The sequence below is a fragment of the Culex pipiens genome, chromosome 1 (genome assembly GCF_016801865.2).
Source record: "Culex pipiens pallens isolate TS chromosome 1, TS_CPP_V2, whole genome shotgun sequence".
In the NCBI taxonomy this organism is placed as follows: Eukaryota; Metazoa; Arthropoda; class Insecta; order Diptera; family Culicidae; genus Culex; species Culex pipiens.
In genome coordinates, this window is record NC_068937.1 from 80,245,201 (window position 1) to 80,258,636 (window position 13,436).

General features: G+C 44.7%; 1 pseudogene; it reads right to left on the reverse strand.

The window, feature by feature from the left end:
* Nucleotides 1-3,741: 3,741 nt before the first annotated feature.
* The window catches only part of LOC120430364 (40S ribosomal protein SA-like), a 142,480-nt pseudogene continuing 132,785 nt past the window's right edge, over nt 3,742-13,436 (reverse strand).

The following is a 13,436-nucleotide window of genomic DNA, read 5'->3' on the forward strand; positions in this document are numbered from 1 at the left end:
GATACCCATATTGCCCCCAGTCGTAAGGTTCGACAAATGTCCCCCCGGTAGAACCTTCCCTCAGGGCCATGGCCACTCTGGGTTTGGCCAATCCTGTCAAAATAACCATTTTCATTACCAGTATCAAAAACCATGAATTTTGATACCCATATTGCCCCAAGTCGTATGGTTCGATGAACGTCCCCCCGGTAGAACCTTCCCTCAGGGCCATGGCCACTCCGGGTGTGGCCAATCCTGTCAAAATGGCCATTTTCATCACCAGTATCAAAAACCATGAATTTTGATACCCATATTGCCACAAGTCGTATGGTTCGATAAATGTCCCCCCGGTAGAACCTTCCCTCAGGGCCATGGCCACTCCGGGTGTGGCCAATCCTGTCAAAATGGCAATTTTCATCACCAGTATCAAAAACCATGAATTTTGATACCCATATTGCCCCAAGTCGTATGGTTCGATAAATGTCCCCCCGGTAAAATCTTCCCTCAGGGCCATGGCCACTCCGGGTGTGGCCAATCCTGTCAAAATGGCAATTTTCATCACCAGTATCAAAAACCATGAATTTTGATACCCATATTGCCCCAAGTCGTATGGTTCGATAAATGTCCCCCCGGTAGAACCTTCCCTCAGGGCCATGGCCACTCTGGGTGTGGCAAATCCTGTCAAAATGGCCATTTTCATTACCAGTATCAAAAACCATGAATTTTGATACCCATATTGCCCCAAGTCGTATGGTTCGATAAATGTCCCCCGGTAGAACCTTCCCTCAGGGCCATGGCCTCTCCGGGTGTGGCCAATCCTGTCAAAATTGCTATTTTAATCACCAGTATCAAAAATCATGAATTTTGATACCCATATTGCCCCAAGTCGTATGGTTCGACAAATGTCCCCCCGGTAGAACCTTCCCTCAGGGCCATGGCCACGCTGGGTGTGGCCAATCCTGTCAAAATGGCAATTTTCATCATCAGTATCAAAAACCATGAATTTTGATACCCATATTGCCCCAAGTCGTATGGTTCGATAAATGTCCCCCCGGTAGAACCTTCCCTCAGGGCCATGGCCACTCCGGGTGTGGCCAATCCTGTCAAAATGGCAATTTTCATCACCAGTATCAAAAACCATGAATTTTGATACCCATATTGCCCCAAGTCGTATGGTTCGATAAATGTCCCCCCGGTAGAATCTTCCCTCAGGGCCATGGCCACTCTGGGTGTGGCAAATCCTGTCAAAATGGCCATTTTCATTACCAGTATCAAAAACCATGAATTTTGATACCCATATTGCCCCAAGTCGTATGGTTCGATAAATGTCCCCCGGTAGAACCTTCCCTCAGGGCAATGGCCACTCCGAGTGTGGCCAATCCTGTCAAAATTACCATTTTAATCACCAGTATCAAAAATCATGAATTTTGATACCCATATTGCCCCCAGTCGTAAGGTTCGACAAATGTCCCCCCGGTAGAACCTTCCCTCAGGGCCATGGCCACTCTGGGTTTGGCCAATCCTGTCAAAATAACCATTTTCATTACCAGTATCAAAAACCATGAATTTTGATACCCATATTGCCCCAAGTCGTATGGTTCGATGAACGTCCCCCCGGTAGAACCTTCCCTCAGGGCCATGGCCACTCCGGGTGTGGCCAATCCTGTCAAAATGGCCATTTTCATCACCAGTATCAAAAACCATGAATTTTGATACCCATATTGCCCCAAGTCGTATGGTTCGATAAATGTCCCCCCGGTAAAATCTTCCCTCAGGGCCATGGCCACTCCGGGTGTGGCCAATCCTGTCAAAATGGCAATTTTCATCACCAGTATCAAAAACCATGAATTTTGATACCCATATTGCCCCAAGTCGTATGGTTCGATAAATGTCCCCCCGGTAGAACCTTCCCTCAGGGCCATGGCCACGCTGGGTGTGGCCAATCCTGTCAAAATAACCATTTTCATTACCAGTATCAAAAACCATGAGTTTTGATACCCATATTGCCCCAAGTCGTATGGTTCGATAAATGTCCCCCCGGTAGAACCTTCCCTCAGGGCCATGGCCACTCCGGGTGTGGCCAATCCTGTCAAAATGGCCATTTTCATCACCAGTATCAAAAACCATGAATTTTGATACCCATATTGCCCCAAGTCGTATGGTTCGATAAATGTCCCCCGGTAGAACCTTCCCTCAGGGCCATGGCCACTCCGAGTGTGGCCAATCCTGTCAAAATTACCATTTTAATCACCAGTATCAAAAATCATGAATTTTGATACCCATATTGCCCCCAGTCGTATGGTTCGACAAATGTCCCCCCGGTAGAACCTTCCCTCAGGGCCATGGCCACTCTGGGTTTGGCCAATCCTGTCAAAATAACCATTTTCATTACCAGTATCAAAAACCATGAATTTTGATACCCATATTGCCCCAAGTCGTATGGTTCGATGAACGTCCCCCCGGTAGAACCTTCCCTCAGGGCCATGGCCACTCCGGGTGTGGCCAATCCTGTCAAAATGGCCATTTTCATCACCAGTATCAAAAACCATGAATTTTGATACCCATATTGCCACAAGTCGTATGGTTCGATAAATGTCCCCCGGTAGAACCTTCCCTCAGGGCCATGGCCACTCCGGGTGTGGCCAATCCTGTCAAAATGGCCATTTTCATCACCAGTATCAAAAACCATGAATTTTGATACCCATATTGCCCCAAGTCGTATGGTTCGATAAATGTCCCCCCGGTAAAATCTTCCCTCAGGGCCATGGCCACTCCGGGTGTGGCCAATCCTGTCAAAATGGCAATTTTCATCACCAGTATCAAAAACCATGAATTTTGATACCCATATTGCCCCAAGTCGTATGGTTCGATAAATGTCCCCCGGTAGAACCTTCCCTCAGGGCCATGGCCACTCCGGGTGTGGCCAATCCTGTCAAAATGGCCATTTTCATCACCAGTATCAAAAACCATGAATTTTGATACCCATATTGCCCCAAGTCGTATGGTTCGATAAATGTCCCCCGGTAGAACCTTCCCTCAGGGCCATGGCCACTCCGAGTGTGGCCAATCCTGTCAAAATTACCATTTTAATCACCAGTATCAAAAATCATGAATTTTGATACCCATATTGCCCCCAGTCGTATGGTTCGACAAATGTCCCCCCGGTAGAACCTTCCCTCAGGGCCATGGCCACTCTGGGTTTGGCCACTCTGGGTTTGGCCAATCCTGTCAAAATAACCATTTTCATTACCAGTATCAAAAACCATGAATTTTGATACCCATATTGCCCCAAGTCGTATGGTTCGATGAACGTCCCCCCGGTAGAACCTTCCCTCAGGGCCATGGCCACTCCGGGTGTGGCCAATCCTGTCAAAATGGCCATTTTCATCACCAGTATCAAAAACCATGAATTTTGATACCCATATTGCCACAAGTCGTATGGTTCGATAAATGTCCCCCCGGTAGAACCTTCCCTCAGGGCCATGGCCACTCCGGGTGTGGCCAATCCTGTCAAAATGGCCATTTTCATCACCAGTATCAAAAACCATGAATTTTGATACCCATATTGCCCCAAGTCGTATGGTTCGATAAATGTCCCCCCGGTAAAATCTTCCCTCAGGGCCATGGCCACTCCGGGTGTGGCCAATCCTGTCAAAATGGCAATTTTCATCACCAGTATCAAAAACCATGAATTTTGACACCCATATTGCCCCAAGTCGTATGGTTCGATAAATGTCCCCCCGGTAGAACCTTCCCTCAGGGCCATGGCCACTCCGGGTGTGGCCAATCCTGTCAAAATGGCCATTTTCATCACCAGTATCAAAAACCATGAATTTTGATACCCATATTGCCCCAAGTCGTATGGTTCGATAAATGTCCCCCGGTAGAACCTTCCCTCAGGGCCATGGCCACTCCGAGTGTGGCCAATCCTGTCAAAATTACCATTTTAATCACCAGTATCAAAAATCATGAATTTTGATACCCATATTGCCCCCAGTCGTATGGTTCGACAAATGTCCCCCCGGTAGAACCTTCCCTCAGGGCCATGGCCACTCTGGGTTTGGCCAATCCTGTCAAAATAACCATTTTCATTACCAGTATCAAAAACCATGAATTTTGATACCCATATTGCCCCAAGTCGTATGGTTCGATGAACGTCCCCCCGGTAGAACCTTCCCTCAGGGCCATGGCCACTCCGGGTGTGGCCAATCCTGTCAAAATGGCCATTTTCATCACCAGTATCAAAAACCATGAATTTTGATACCCATATTGCCCCAAGTCGTATGGTTCGATAAATGTCCCCCCGGTAGAACCTTCCCTCAGGGCCATGGCCACTCCGGGTGTGGCCAATATCCTACCAGTTTGGTCCCAACCCCATTGCCTTGAATCATTCTGGTTTCCGAGTGACCGTTTTAACAATGTTCTTTAGAACAGAATTCCTCCCAAGATGCTCAACCTGTGTCTTTCAATGTGTGTATGTGTGTGTGAGCAATAAATTTACCACCGTCGATCCGTCTCTGACGGATTTTCGGTCAAAACTAACTGTTCAGAGGCTATCTGTTAGCTTATATAGTCCGCATGAAATGTGGCAACATGGTGCAAATTTTGCCTCGTCTCCTGCTTTCTTGGAACTGTCACGCGAGAATGTTGCACCATTGTTGCCACACTTCATTCGTTGCTGACCCCTTCCGCAGTACCAAGCATGCAACATTTTCGTAACGCGCGACATTTTTCGTTTTTCTGGATTGACACCTCACCAGAATAGAGCCCTTAGGACAAAGTTCTTTGTCAAAAGATGAGATGTAATTGAATGTCAAAGTGCTGATAAGCCAACATTAGAGGCATTCTGTAGTCAGTCACAGACAAACAACCGACCAGCTTCGGACACGGCCCTCTGCGCGTAGCAGCACCGTCGTTTCTCCTTGGAATTCACCGAGGCTCCACCCTACGATCCGATGGTCTGGGCGTCATCTTTAGGCTAACAGCACCAGTAACGGCCGTAACAGCCGCGGCAGCAGCTGGAGCAGCATTCTCACCCCAGTTTCCACCCTCCTCCGGATCACATTAGAAAAACAGATCTGGATTCAGCTCCCACTTGTCGGAGATCTTGCCGCGCAGCTTCAACACCTCACGGGCCAACAGGCACCACATCAGACCGACCGAGTGCGGCGACTTGGTGTTGCACGGGATGGCAAAGTTGACGAACTTGAGCAGCGTAGGACGCCTCCACCACGGGTTGGTGATCGGTCAGCGGGTCGGTCTCGATCAGCAGCTGTGGCTCACGGGACGCAGGGTGGATCTGATTCGTGAAGTGGCCCGCAATGAGGGTGGCCTCGGTGTAGTGCGCGAACTTGAGCACGGAACGCGGAGTAAACTGGGCGCTGGTGAACATCTCTCCAGGGTACTCGATGCTGGCGATGCAGCGAGCTGCCAGCAGCAGCGTTTCCAAGGTGCGGCCCAGGTTGATGATGTGGACGCCGGCCGGGCGGCGCTTGAACACGCACAACTCCATCTGACAACGATGGTGGAGGGTTTCCGACAACCGTTCCTGCCCGCAAGCTGTACACGGTGATGGTCGTGTGATCTTTGTCCGAGATAACTTGTTACACAGTCCGGGAATGTCCGACAAAGTGGTCACATAACGCTTCCATTTAAATACAGGCCACACACGATCCGTTCTTCTCTAGCACAGTTTTTTCCATCTGTTCGAGTGCTTCTGACGGAACCGGAAGTTTTTGGATCGAGTTGTTGTGCATCGTATCAAAAGCCATCCCTAGTGGAAGCTCTGCACCTCCAGTTGGCGACTCTTGGTTGGATTTGCTTAAACTCTCCTTGAATTCCTTCATAATGAAGTTAAATTGCCCCTTTGTCACGAATTTGTTTTTCTTTGGAAAATCTGCAACGGGAAGAGATTTATTTTTATTTAAACCTAAACAGCGTTGTAAGCAACTTACCGATAGCGTGGGAATTATTTTTCTTTTTCAAATTGTATTGCCAAAAAAAGACACAGTGCACAGTTCAGGAAGGATTTTTCACGAACTTGTTTTTAATTTGAGTCCAACTTCAAAAAAATGCAGACGATAATTTTCGACAGGACTCCTCCGATTTCTCAAATACAATCTACACTGTAACAGAAAATTCACTTTTTTTTGGAAATCGTAGTCGAACAGAAAAAAAAATCGTATGGAGAAGTGCGAAAACGAACTCAGCAAAGTGTGATTTTTAGTTACAGTGTATTTTGTGATTTCTACTGTTCTCATTTGAGAGTGTAAAATTTGTTTACATCCAAGCCATCGACAGTCGTGGGTGGTGGGTGGTAACGTTGGGAAACGAATCTCCGGAATCTCTCAAAGAGGTCATCCCGAAATGACGTTTTACTTAGTTTGCTAAACTTTTATATCTATAGATCACTATAGTGTTTTTATAGGTTCAAAGGGATTCCCTGAGTTTATAGGACCTTTTTAAATAAATCTCTAGAACATGTATTTACAAGCCGATCAACACAGAATCATTTTTTTTATATTCGATGTTAAAATAACATTTTCATAGCTGCATGAAATGTGTATTAACATTTAATTATTATTGATTGTTCGTTTTAATGAATTCCAATAAAAAATCAAACTCACGTCAGAATTACTATTTTCAAACTAAATTTTATCTAAACGTTATTCATGGACGCCCCCTGCTGTCTCCGCACTCGCAAACGTCAACAGTTCAATCGTAGCAGGCAGTTGTTTTTTCGTCGTCGCGGCCGGCTGTGTGTTTACAAGTAAAAACACCGTTTTGTTTTCGGGTTTTGTTCGCGGAAGTTTGTGTTTATTTGTCCGTAAGAAGAACAATCGTGGAAATTGACCACCGAAGAAGCGAGGACAAAATCTGTCCAGTGTTTTGAGTGGCCTCCGGAAGCAAAACAAGCAGCAGCTGTTTTTTCCTCCTTGCTGTGGGTGACGGCTAACAATCCCCGGAAGGCGTTTTTCGGCAGTCCAACTCCCGGATGTGCAACCTGCGCTTGAATGAGCTGTCAAAAGGTTTGTTTTCTTTGATTTTGTCTTTCGCGTTCAGATTTATTGTGATAGTTTAATCAAAACAATGTAAATGGCAAAGTGTAAACAAAGAGTCTGTCCGTCCTGCTCTCGTTAGTTGATTAATTATTATATTATGAACGAGCAGGATAGACTCTTTGTTTACACTTCGACATAGTGCCATTTAAATTGTTTAGCGTAAAAAAAAGGTCCACATATTTGCAAGAGCCGTTTTAGTGAAAACTGGTCGGATTTAGAGATGAAAAAATTATTTGAATAATGGGCTTTCAGACGTGCGCCAGGAGAACAAATATTAGCAAATCACCTGCTGGAGGGTTATGTTTTGGCTGACGCACGAAGTGATTTGTTTACCTTTTTGTGGTACCCTCCGCAAACGTCAAAGCATACAAAATTGCTGCCGGATCTTTTCCGGGAGAGATCCGGAAAAAGTTCCGGCAGCAATTTGTATTGATATGACGTTTGCTAAGGGTGCCCAAAAGTTTAGTTACGTTCTGGCTAAAGACTGATTCTGACGGAATAAAGTGATTATTTATCACCCCCTAAGATTTTTTACCAAACTTGTATCGTTCTTTTTTTCCAGGTAAAAGTAAAAGACGACTATACTAAAAATGTTCTTCAAAACGGCTGAGCCGATTCAAGCTGCTTTTCTGCTAGCTCAGAAATTAGCCTTGCCAACCCTACCTTCACGAAGGTAAGTTTATTTTTCAAAAGAGTTATCAATTGAAATTATAACTGTTTCCTTCTTTTTCCAGAAAGGAGGAGGAGGAAGTTGATTCGCCGAAGTCGGAACGCTTGCTGCAAAATCGGCGGAGATTGTGTCGTTCCCATAGGCCAGGTTTTTGAGGTGATTGGTGGGTTCGATTCCGTGCAAGCACACATCAACCCCCTGCTTAAGAAGGTAATTTGAAAATAAAACCCTTGAAAAATAATCTTAAAGAAATATTTAGGCTTTTAACTCCAGATTCTAACATTCCAGATCGATCAATTGTTTTCAAGGGCATGGACAGCAGCATCATCATCAAGAAGATTCAACTAACCACGTGCCGTTGATCATAAAAAAATTCTCTGTGCTGAAGAATATCACCAGCTAAACCACCTTCAGATAAGTGCTTGATTTTTTTCTAAAAAAGAATTAGACACTTTGTGATAATTTCCAACATTTTAGGTAGACGCTCAACTTGGACCAAAGCAATAGAAAAGGCTAAAGATTGACTCCAAAGTATTCGACCGTACACCGTATTCAAATTTCCGGTAAGTCAAACTAAAAGCTTTCAAAGAATGTATCCCCGATTGCCAAATAAAGCTCCACCGTTTTACGCTCGCCCCTCCCCCCACAGAGCGTAAAACAACAATTTGAATTCAGATTTTGATAGCAACATTGAAAATTTACCCATATTTATAACAGCCTGAGTTACAATGTTATGCTTCATTAATTATGTTTTTTTCTTCACCAAATTCTGCTCGGGTAGCTTTCCATGTGATAAAATAATAATAGTTTTTGTTATGCAATCAATCCATATAAATAACAGTTTTTGTTATTTGTGTGCTCCCCATCGATTGCTCAGAATAACTAACCTTGTTATTCTATTGTTCTGGGTTCTATGTTATTAGTATGTTATTGCAATAACAGAGCAATAACAATTTGAGTTATTTTTCGAACAAATTTTTGTTATTGAAATTTGTTATTTTAACAACTAATCCGATCATCTCAATAACGGATTTTGATCTTCTCACAATATCAAAAACTGACCTTCCCAAGTTATTTCCGTCTGCTCGGGATGGACATTATCCGAAATGGACGTTATCCGGAATGAAATTTCCCGAAATGCAATATTGAACACAATATTGAATATAATATATATGAATGATAAAAAAGAAAGTGAAATGTTCGGACACGAACAATAGAAGCAAACATTGACTATTAAACCAATACTTTATTACCCACCACGAGATGTAACACTGTAGATCGATGGATATTAGACAAACACTAGATGTTTTTAACATTCATTCAATGTGATGTTATGTAAGAATTTTCCCTTCTTTCGTTAATCAGTTGACTTTTATGACATTTATGATAAGGCAGAATGTGTATTTTCAAAGAAGGGAAAACCTCAAGAAAATAAAAAGCTTTACAGAAAATCAATGTATGTATAATGCGTACTTTCTTGAGATTTGCCCTTCTTTGAAAATAAACATTCTGCTTTGAAAGCTATGAAAGCTTTTTATTTTCTAGAGGTTTTCCCTTCTTTGAAAATAATCATTCTGCTTTATGGTAAAATTTTGTAGAATTTAGTCACAAAAGTCAATTGATTAAAAAACATTGTGCGCTGCTTGCAACCCTTATTCGAGACTGTTTTAACGAAAGTGTGGCTCATCATCGTACCCAAAATGTTTAAAAAAAGGCTATTGTACATCCAGTTTTCAAAAACGGAAACCCCAAGGACCCAACCAAACTACATACCGATCTCGGTACTCCCAGCGGTCAATAAGGTGTATGCGAAATTGTTGTTTATTCGGCTAAGCACTTTTCTGACCTGCACAAAACAACTCTATCAACACCAATTTGGCTTCAGAGAAAGTTCTTCAACGGAAGTAGCTGTTTTGGAGATGGTCGATGAAATTTCGAAAGATGTTGGACGACAAAAAAAGTGTTGGTACCGTTTTCCTCGACTTGTCTAAAGCATTTGACACAATTAACCACACGATGCTGCTCAAGAAGTTGGACGCTTGCGGAATACGAGGGCTCCCAACCCAGATCTTGAAGAGTTACCTGTCTGATCGCTTTCAGCAGGTGGTTGTAGCCGGAACATGTAGCTACGATACACAGCAAAAAATTGTGTAATTTTGGAAGGTGTAATTTTAGAAGGTTTAATATTACCTCTTTTATGATGTAATTTTACCCCAATTAAGACTGAAAAAGCGACATTACACCAGAATAGTGGTAAAATTACATATTTTCAGAGCCAAAATTACAAATTTTATCTGACATAAAAGATGTACCACTTTCCTTATGTAATATTACCATTTTTTTCTGTGTAGCGCTGTCATTTGTGGGGTTCCACAAGACAGTGTTCTTGACCCGTTGCTGTTTTTTGATTATGTACGCTGGTCATTCACCTGATCAGGTAGTAGCAAGCATGCAGGAGACCTGGAACTGGTTCTTGACTACCTGTAGAACAATCTACTGGCTCTCAACATCTGGAAAACCAAGATGATGATCTTCCGTCTATCCAGTTGAAATATCCAGCCCTACCCAGAACTCATCGTAAGGAATCAACTGGTAGCGGAAGTGAGTAGCTTTAAACATCTAGATGTGCTCATTGATAATCGGCTGTGTTGGGGTGTGCATGTAAGTATGATAACCTCGAAATGTTCCCCTCTGTGCGGTGTCCTTGGGAAGCTAGCAAAAAGTGTTCCACAACATGTTCTTTTGAAAATGTGCTTTGCATTTATCCACAGTAGGTAGCTTGGGGCACTTGCAGTAAAACTCATTTGAAAGACCTTCAAGTTCAGCAAAATCGTTGCATCAAAGCAATTTTTAAGTTTCCATACTTTCAACCAACACGTGATTTATACACAATGTCGCAACATAACATCCTTCCGATTCATGGCCTTTTTGAAGAAAGGATTGCAATCCTAATGTACAAGTGTCTCAACAATAGGAATATGCACCATAATTGGGAATTTGCTACTGCGGTTCACCAGCATTTCACAAGACAAGCACATCATCTTAGACGATCAGGTTAGAACATAAATTGGAAGAAGAAGATTTATAATTAATGGCCCGTTTGTTTTCAACAATTGGGTCCTAAAATGAAGCTTAGATTTCTGATATTATTGTTTACAGCGATAAAGCTTATTTTTCTGATTACAATGACCCTTTGTACGACCACAAAGAGTTTAAAATGGATTTTTAAATCAATTTTGAAAAATTAACCTCGCGGTCCTTCTTGACAGAAAAGCTCCTACTTGACAGCTCGTTCCAAGGGGACCATAGTTGATCCATCAAAAAAATGTTGTCCAGCCAAAAAAAATGTAATAAATTTAAAAAAGTGATCAGAAATGGTTTTTAATCGTGTTTTTTACCGTTGTACATAAAAATTTACATAGGGCTTTAGTACCCAATTTACCGAGCCGAGCAATCAGCATAGCGCACCAGGTACGCGTGCTGTAGCAAGAAGACGCTTCCATCTTTCTCGGTCTTGGGCTGCTACTCTCCAATTTCCCAGGTTACAAATCTTCCGGATATCACCATTCACTTGATCTCCCCACCGTGCGCGCGGTTTCCCTGCTCTCCTACCTGTACCGCCAGCTGGTTCGGCGCGGTCAAAAAGCAGTCTGACAGGCTGGCTCTCGTCCATTCGGGCGACATGGCCGGCCCACCTGAGCCTCCCGATCTTCGCCTGGGTGGCGATTGTCGGTTCTTCAAGAAACGCGTGCAGTTCGTGGTTCATGCGTCTTCGCCACACTCCGTCAGACACCTGCACTCCACCGTAGATCGTTCGTAGCACCTTCCGTTCGAAAACTCCAAGGGCACGTTCGTCCTCCTGCCGCATCGTCCAGGTCTCGTGGCCATAGAGGACTACCGGTCTAATCAGTGTTTTGTACATCGTCAGCTTCGTGCGGCGTTGCACTCGATCCGATGTGAGGGTCTTCCGTAATCCGAAGTAGGCACGATTCCCAGCAAAAATACGAGTCCGGATCTCTTTGCTGGTGTCGTTGTCGGCGGTTACCAGCGATCCCAAGTACACGAACTCGCTCACCTCCTCCAACTCATCATCATCCACAGTTAGAGGGGTGAGGCTTGGGGGGCCGACATCCTTCGAACCCCTTCCTCTCATGTACTTCGTCTTCGTCGTATTCATGCCAAGTCCTACACGCCTTGCTTGTAGCTTCAGTCGGGTGTAGACGTCCTTCACCGTCTCCAGGTACCTTGCCACAATGTCGATGTCATCGGCAAAAGCAAGCAACTGGTAGGACCTGTTCATGATCGTGCCACTCGTGTCAATGCCCGCTTTTCGAATGATGCCCTCAAGGACGATGTTGAACAGCGCACAGGATAAGCCATCACCTTGCCGCAGCCCTCGGTGTGATCCAAAGGGTTTCGCTAAATCCCCCGAAACACGCACGTGACACATCACACCATCCAAGGTAGCCTTGATCAGCCGAGTCAGTTTATCCGGAAATCCATTCTCGTGCATGATCTGCCATAGCTGCTCGCGGTCGACTGTATCATAGGCTGCCTTGAAGTCGATGAAGATGTGATGAGTGGGCACGTTGTACTCACGACATTTCTCGAGGATCTGTAGGAGACAAAATATTTGGTCCGTGGTGGCGCGCGCGCCAGTGAAGCCCGCTTGGTAGGGCCCCACGAACCTCCTTGCATGGGGTGACAGCTGACGGCAGAGGATCTGGGAGAGGATTTTGTAGGCCGCGTTAATAAGCGTGATACCGCGGTAGTTGCCGCAGTCCAGCTTATCGCCCTTTTTGTAGATCGGGCACACGACACCGTCCATCCATTCCTTCGGTAACTTCTCCTCCTTCCAGATCTTGGAGATCACGCAGTGAAGCGCCCTCGCCAGTTTCTCTCCTCCATATTTGAAGAGCTCACCGGGTAACCGATCCTTGCCGGCAGCTCTGTTGTTCTTCAGCTCCCTGATCTCCCTCTTCACCGTCTCTAGATCAGGCGCCGGGAACTGTTCATCAGCTGCGGGCGCTCCAAGGTTGACTCCAACGCCGTCCTTGTTCGCTTCATCGCCGTTGAGGTGCTCGTTGAAGTTGTGATAGGTTACCACCCCTGCACGGGTTTACCAACCCTGCATAGCTAATTAGTTGCAACCCATCATTTACTGCCTCACACTTCAATTTTAATTTATTGCCCTGCCTGGCTGAGTGAGCCACACACAGCCAGGCCCAGGACTCAAATTACATAACAATCGGTTCAATATGCGCTGGCATAACTGCTGTGCTTGCGCATGGGACTGTTTCGGGTTGTACAATTTTTCGGGTTTTACGGCAAAGTGGCCATGCGCTGGATAATGCTGATCCAGCGCAAAGGACACTTCGGGCCATAAACAAAGAGAGCCAACTCCAGATGTCTCCAATGAGTAAACTCTACAAATACGATGTAAGAAATGTAACCAAACTCATATAAAAGGGCCAGGAGCCACCAAATAAAGGAATTCTTTCTAGAACACAGACCAGAACTGTACAGTTTAGTGATCGCTCCCAAGCCAGGCTTGAGGACACCGATCTACTTCAGATGACAGCCTATGGTCCCAAATTCTAAAGACCCTTGAAGTAATCAAGGCTACATGGCGACCGTGAGCAGCGGCTCGGAAGCAACGCGCCGCGAACTTTAAAGCGAATCGAAATCACAAAAAAAAAATCTGTGGAAAAGTGAAAAGTGAAAAT